Source organism: Aristolochia californica, unplaced genomic scaffold, assembly GCF_029961685.1.
Source record: "Aristolochia californica isolate CCGP_79_NKW_82.1479 unplaced genomic scaffold, dmAriCali1.0.hap1 SCAF_8, whole genome shotgun sequence".
Lineage (NCBI taxonomy): Eukaryota > Viridiplantae > Streptophyta > Magnoliopsida > Piperales > Aristolochiaceae > Aristolochia > Aristolochia californica.
This window is the reverse complement of record NW_027182279.1, coordinates 5,419,966-5,428,552: the sequence shown is the minus strand read 5'-3', so window position 1 is coordinate 5,428,552 and position 8,587 is coordinate 5,419,966.

Here is an 8,587-nt window from a genome sequence, read left to right as displayed (position 1 = left end):
TCATTTCTTGTAGTGGGATAATGGTCTTGTTTAAAAAACCAATCTCTCGAATGAATGGTTATCGATGCCATAATGAATTGAGATTTGAGGGTGCCCCTGGTGACCACAGAGACACCAAACACAGAATTTCAGTGAGCCAATAGCATTCCTTGATAACAAATTCTTCGACTATTATAAAGTAATTGGGTGTTGTGGACAGGAAGATTTTAGAATTCTTCGGAGGAACATGAGCTTGTTAAATTTTGATTCAGAATTCTTTGGAAAGTCGGCGAAGTTGGTGTCGTCCGAAAGAACAAACAAGGCAGTCCGAGGAGAGGGGGAGCAACTCAAGACAATAATTCAGCAAGCAGAGTCCTCGTTCAATTAAAACACCGGCATATAGGTGTTGTTAAGTAGTCTGAAGAAGGTGCGGCTAGAGGCTAGCTTGTGTGATCCCGGTGACCGAAACCTTGCCATGCTTGGGCAAATTCTACCACTTTCGAGTCAGCTGAGCCAATGGCATCGTTGTAGTGCCTCTCTCCTCAATGCATTTTATCGATCTGGCCTTGAAGACTTATGGCGGCAGCTGCCAGAAGATGGACATGCTGGACATCAGCATGCTTGGGAAGCTGTAACGATAATTGGGTTTTAATGAATGCCTTGAATTGCCTACCTGTCAACGTGGATACTGCTTCAGGGGAATGAGGTGTTCCGGTTGGCATTGAGTAATAGTGGGATTTGATCATGATTGATGGGGCATGGATTTCCTCTCGCAACATGTGTGTTAGACTAAATGAATTTTTAAATACATCATTAAATTCATAATTTGTAAACGGAAACGTGAATGATCGCTTACCTCCAGTCATGGCGGTCAAATGTCACAAGAACGTAGATATGCTCGCCTATTCAGAGGCTCTTCGATGAAAGTCACATACTCTCTGCTATAGTAGATCCATGAAACTTTAATTCCTTGTTCCCCATCAAAAGAGAAGAAATTGTAACTGTTGGATAGTTACAACTGTCAACTGTCTAACATTCTCTTAATTGACCCATTCACATACTTAATATGTATTATTGAATATTGATACATCCTAAAAAAAAATGTTTCCCATAAATATGATATCCTCATACCCAAACAAAAAAGATTAAATTGTATGAATCGTGATGGTAAGTCTTTTAGAGCAAGTATTACCTACCATGTATTACAATGTAATTGTCTCATTTGAATCGTGATGGTAAGTCTTTTAGAGCAAGTATTACCTACCATGATTTTCTTTGCAGCTTTCCAATGGTCCAAACTGGGGTTACTTTGATTTCTGCCTACATTCCTATTGCATATGCTATGTCAGTCTTGTGCAAACCTGAACATACATTAAACCCCCAACTACGAAAGCATATGAAATATTTTTCATTTGCTCCCACTCTAAATAATTTCGTGAACTTTGTTCCAAACTTAATTTGTCACTTTTGATAATAGGTGCAACACCAGATGAACAATTTTTGTATGAAATATCTCTAAAAATTTGTTGATATATGTTTCTTGAGATAATCTTAATGTCCCTCGGGATCTGTCTCTATCAATCTTTATGCCTATGACATAAGAAACTTTCCCCATATCTTTCATATAAGATTTTATCGAGATAAATCGTTTAACCTCATGAAGTAATCCTAAATCACTTGAAGCAAGTAGAATATCATCTATATAAAGGACTAAGAAAATTATTTTATTCTTATTGACCGTATGATATATACATTGATCCATGGTATTTTTCGTAAAACCAAATAAAGAAATTACATCATGGAATTTTAGATACCACTGACGGAAGACTTCTTTTAGTCCATATATAGGTTTCTTAAGTCTACAAACCAAGTGATCATTCCCCTATGAAATGAAACCTTCAGGTTGTTTCATGTAAACCTCTTTTTCTAGGTCTCCATTTGAGGAAAGTTGTGTCTACATCCATTTGATGTAACTCTATATAAAAAAATGAGCTACTAGTGCCATGATTATCTGAAATGAATCCTACTTTGAAATAAGAGAGAAGGTATCTGATAATCAATTTCTTCTTGTTGAGTAAATCCTTTGGCTACAAGTCTTGCCTTATGTCTTTCAATATTGCCTAAAGAGTCTCTTTTGGTTTTAAAAACGCACTTACAACCAATGGCCTTCCCCCCATTTAGGCAATTGAACAAGATCCCAAATATTGGTTTTTAACCATTGAATCCAACTCTTCTTTCATGGCAAATTGTAGGTTTTCTTAACTCTTGAAGATATTTTAAGTGGTACTTCAACATTTTTAGGTTGAGAATGTTGAGTAACTGGATCTATAGGAACATCCTCATGAAAAGATGGTTCTTTAACTATTGATTGTTGTTGAGTAATCGAATCTTAATGATTATCCTGAATGATAACCAATCTATGTGAAAATGTACGAGCAAGTTGAGAACTCGTATGTTCCTCAAAAACTAAGTTTTGAAGTTGGCTACTCTTACTAATCACATCATTCTCAGGGAACCTTGTATTCTCATATTCAACAATTCTCGTCAAACGAGATGGAGAATAAAATCTATATCTCTTAGACTTTTCTACATAGTTGATGAAATGTCCAATGACTGTTCTAGAGTCTAAGTTTTTCTCATGTGGATTGTAAATCCAAAGTTCAGCTGGGCAACCCCAAATATGTACATGTCTTAAAATAAGTTTCCAACCTTTCCATAACTCAAATGACATCTTATGAACCGCCTTGGTTGGAACCCTATTGAGTACATAAATTGCAATTTGAGAGTTTCACTTCACAAAGACAAAGGGAGATCGGAGTTACTAATCATACTTGTCACCATGTCCATTAATGTTCGATTTCTTCTTTCAGCCACACCTTTTTGAGACAGTGAGCCAGACATTATGTATTGTGCCACAACACCTTGTTCCTCAAGAAACCTTGCCAAAGGACTTGACAATTGTCCCTATTCAATGTACATACCATAATATTTACCACTCTATCTAACCTCACAATTTTGATTTGTTTGCCTAATTATTTCTCTACTTCTGCTATATAGACCTTAAAAGCATCTATTGCTTTACTTCTATCATAAAGCAAATAGAGATACATATATCGTGTATAGTCACAATAAAAGTAATGAAATATTTTTTACCATTAAAACATGCATCATAAGGACCTGAAATATCAGTGTGTATTATTTCTAAAATAGCAGAAGTCCTCCTGGTACATTTCTTGTATTTGTTATTTGTTTTCCCTTAATGCAATCCACACAAATACCAAAATCAGTAAAGTCAAGAGCCTCAAATCATTTACTAATCTTTTAATTCTATCAATGGAGATATGACTTAATATCCTGTGCTACAACATGAAGGATTTCTCATTTATAACACCATACTTAATGCCAACATTTGAATTGTGCATAGTTGTAAGACTACAATCGAGTGTAGAAGATAAAATGACTTTTAACAACCCATCATCCAAAAGGACACTTTCAACGAGAATATTGTCTTTATACAATTGAAGGGAATTTCTAGGAAATTGATAACTAAATCCAAAAGGTGAAAGTCTGAAAATTAAGATAAGGTTTCTAGAAAAGAATAGAACATAAAAGGTCATTTCAAGGTCTAAAACAAAACCAGTAGAGGACAGGTTTGTAAGTTCCAACCACCTCCACATGTACCCATCTTGTTTCCTAAATAGATGGAAGATTCACTTTGTATCAGTTTTCGTTGGTTTAAGAAAACTTGCGTAGTGTTGGCAACATGAATTGTAGTTCCAGAATCAATCCACCAAATGTTATAAGAAACATGATAGTGGATTCAAAACACACTAAAGAACTTAAAGTCTCAAATTGATCTTAAATAGCTTAAAGATATTTCTTCGTTTTGGCACAATTAGGGATGAATCCACAGATACTATTCCCAATATGAGACTTGATAAACATCAAACTTAAGCGATTGGATTGCTCCCAAAAATTAAAAATGTTTTCTCAATTTGGGTACTAGATTCTGTGGGCCTTGTAGGTTCATCCACTGGAAGTGCCAAGTCAAGGTCCTTGTACCCCAATAATAGGTGAATTTTTCTTTCCACTGAATAAAATTTTCTCTATTCAGAGGAATATTAGAGGAATCAAAATTTGGAACAGATAAAGTTTGAAGAACTGCAAAATAAACAACAAGCTTACTAAAACATACAATGAGGCCAAATTTTGAATATTTACTCATGTAAATAAATTCAAACAAATAAATCAACTTGACATTATAATCTTTCCTGGGAGCTTAGATTATAGCACATAATTGATTTATGTCACTTTATGATATGATTAAAAATTTGTTTGTAAAGGAAAATTCTAGGTGTGTGGGCAACTAGATTTTTTTTAATATATCTATCTCATCCTGATTAATCACATAAATATAATATTTACCTCGTGGGGTTAAATTATTATATCTCCATGATTAATTACAATTTCTTATGTCATTAAATTTATGTGACTAAGCTTAATGTCACTAAACATTTTCATAATTAAGAATTTTGTGGTAATTACTCAATTATTCAAATGTATACCAAAAATTTGACATCAAAATAATTGACTAAACTTTATGCCGATTATTAATACCTTATATTTAGGTCAATAAAATTATGTATAGAAAATTAAGTATGCATAAAAACCTAAATTAATTTTCCATATTTAAAAGATTAAAAAAACATGCACATTATACAACTATATATATATACATGCACAATTATTAATTCATATGAATTAAAAGAGAAATTGTATAAAAAACAAATATACTAATTTTACAGAGATTTAAATATGTATCTAACGATAACACATATAGTTGAGATGGCCTAATGGTCATTTCCCTTAATCTTTAAATTGATGTCGCTTGTTCAAATCCTACCCTCAACAATTTTTTTTATGTGAACCGAGTCGGCCCAGCCTGCTCTTGGGCGACTCGATTGGGTGAGTTGGGCCGACTCAACCCGTCCGATCCGACTCTGAAATTAAATCAGGTTACCATTTACTTTTGATTTTTTTTTTTTATGTTTCTACACGTTAGAGGTCGTCTTCAACCTCTAGCCACGTGCAAAGAGGGGGTGCCCTCATCACTCTCCATCACCAACATGACGCCAGGGTGACGGCTACCACCGACGCATGATGCCGGCGCATCCCGTGTCTGCCAGCGCCACCCAGTTTCGATCAGCTTCAACACAGAGAAGGTAGCTTAGCCATCTATCCCTAGATGAATGGGCTAGAGCCCAACGCACCAACGTCCTTCATGATAGCGATGCCAATTGACTTTGCAGGGCCGATGGTGATGCTGGTCAACACGCTCAGATGCCAATCCATCTTCCTCTGACTCATGACGCACCCATTGCGAGAATCATCGGCCGACCGGTGTAGAGAGCACAATTGATACTCTGGCATGCATATGGCACAATCGGGATTGCCAGAGAATGCTGAAAACCGGCACTCCCGACCTGGCTTTGCTCTTCCGAGAGCCTTCCTAATGATGGCGCACACAGCAGCAGTCGACTTCACAACGCCAACGAGCGCAAATGTCGGTTCGACTTCCTCTGAAGCATGACACACCTGACATTAGATGCATCTTGTGTTGGTCACAACAACGACTCCAACATCTTTCAGCGTTCATCGAAAAATAGACTCCTGCGCTCAAATGGGTGCCTATCATGACATCTCATTTTTCAACCATCGACATGACTGGGTGCCTACCTCGGCATCTCATTGACGAGGGTTGGCTGGCGCTATTGAGGTCGATTGGAGTGGCAAACCAGTCACACACAATGCCCAGAAGAGCGTCACGCACAAAGAATTTGACCTTGCTCAATTTTTTTAATGGATTTGAAGCCAGATCAGAGGTATCTAGCTCTGATACCAATGTTAGAACAAATGAATTTCTAAATACATCATGAAATTCATAATCTTTAAACGGAAACATCAATAGTTTCTTACCTCCAGTTATGGCAATCAAATTCCACAAGAACGTACATTGGCTCGTCTATTCAGAGGTTTCTCAATGGAAAGTCACAAGCTCTTTGCTAGACCAGATCTGTGAAACTTTAATTCCTTTTTCCCCAACAAAAGAGGAGAAGTTGTAACTGTTGGGCAGTTACAACTGTCTACTTCTTCCTACATCTAAAGAAAACAACTTCCTAAGAATGGGTCATATTTGAACGTTTCTAACAATGTGATGATGCACTTCCTAGAGATCTTCCTTGTCAAAGTAACCTCCATAGGGATTTGCCTCTTTGGTATCGATGCCATTGCCATTTTTGCTGCTTTCTTCTTTTTATTATGGATGCATTTCTTATCGTTTTTCAGACTCAATTCGAATCTCTTCTTGCACATTTTGCTTGACAACGGTGCCTAAAAATTTTCCTTGATCATCTATTTGTTTCACACTATGGAGAAGCCTAGTTGTTTTTGAATTTTGGAACTGGCAGTCGGCATCGTTACAACAATCATGAAAACTTCAAGAGGGAGAAACAAAATAAAAAAGGCAAGGGAGGTTTCCACATATGGAAAAGTCATACCAAAGAGGATTAATCAGAAGAATAAGGAAGGAGAATAATTTTCAATTTGGGAATGGGATCCGAACTCCAAAAGAGGCGAAAATCTAAGAGCAATGTAGAATAAGAAGAATAGGTAATTTCCTGTTCCTTTGCATTCATCAATATAGGTATTTATAGGTTACAAAGAGATAATATTTTACATGATAAGCATTATCACTAAGAGGAGTTTACATTGCTTTAGAGTTACAATTTGAGATCACAATTTGAGATGATCTCAAATTCTACCGGCTTTATCTTTATCTCTATCATGCCTCTGCAAGATGCAACTTCGAGAGGAAGGTCCAATTTAAGTCTTCTAGAAGAGGAAACGTGTTCGTGGAAGCGGTTTGGTGAAAGTATATACTAACTGATCAGCAGAAGATATGTGAATAACCCAAAGAGCACCGCTCTGAACTTGTTCTAGAATGAAGTGGTAATCCAAAGCTACATGTTTCATGCACGAGTGAAAGACTGGATTGGAGCACAAATTTATAGCACCGATATTACCACAATAAAGCACCGGTTGTCACGGAAGAAGAACACCAAGTTCAGTGAGAAAAGAGCATATCCAACTGATCTCAGCTACAGTGATTGAAACATATCTATTCCACCTCAATAGAGGATCGAGCCACAATTTGTTACTTTTTAGAACTCAAAGAGATATGATTGCGACCTAGGCAAACAATATAGGCACCAATGGAAGTGAAATCATCCTTATTTTTTGCCCAGTCAGCATAAAAGAAAGCATGAAGAGACAAATAAGATTATCAATGTATTACGATACTATGATCCAGAGTCCCACACCCAACAAAAGTCCGATATTCAAATGCATCAGAGAGTGTCGTGCCAAACTAAAGTGTGTATAGATGATGTGGCAAGGGGTGAAGCTACATGTTAAATTGTGAAGCCTAATAAACGCCCTACGTTGAGTTGGTATGCGGATCGACCTTTGCGGTAAGGTTGTCGTAGGGGTAGGAAGGGAGACGGGAAGCCCCCCTCTAAAGGGTGTGGGGCGGAGCCCCCACCCGGTCCACGATATATTAATTGTTGTTTCATTAAGGGTAGTTTGAGAATTTTACTCTTGTATTGCGGTTGCCTTAGTTTCCTCTTTATATTTGGGGCACCGCTATTAAGGTTTTATCATTCATCCAAGGAGCATCTTGAGTTGCGGCCTGAAAGAGAGGTTAGAGAAAACACCTGTAAGTGCGTGCAATTTCTCTTGTAAACTATTTCATCTTCATAGTGGATTACTTCAACGGCGAAAGACAAGACGTAGTCTCAACTTGAGGCAAACTGTATAAATCTTGTGTGTTCTTCGTGATTGATTTTTTCCTTCTTCTGTGATTATTATTATTGCTCTTATTAGTTTAGAATTAGGGTGTCTAATGTTTAACACTACAGGCTTTGCATTTGTTATGCGTGTTGAGCAAGGAGATCAGAGATATATAGGTGTTGAGGCAGAAGTAGTCCTTGAGAATGAGGAACAACTTCAATTCCGAGAAAGTAAGTCAAGGAGCCAAGATCCTTGAGTGAAATTCTCTAAGCAAGAAGGTGGATGAATTTTTTATTTTTTTTCTCTCTTTTTGTTGCAGAGTCACACATGCCACACTCTTCTTCTTCCCGAACTTGATTTAATCACGACTTTGAATTAAACCAAAGGTGATATGAAGAAAAATGGGAAAAAGAAGAGGGAAGAGGAATACCTGCAATGACAGGACAACCCGTAGTGGCGCGACGCTGTCAACAATGGCGATTGTGGGACAACCCACGGTAGCAGTTGGGCGACGACAATGATGCGACTCTGTCAATGGTGGAAATAGCGTGGTTTTGTCGATGACCCTTGGTGGCATATGGGTGACGGCGACAGTGACGATGGGAGCGTTAGTGGTGGTGGTTCGGGGAAGAGGGAAACCAAGTTGGTTTTGGGTTGGGGGCGAGCAGGACAACAAAAATAGAATCGCAGACGCAATTCTTCCTCAGGTGCGTGAATGGGAAAGGCTCTGACGATGGGTAGGAGAGAGCTCCAGTTGAGT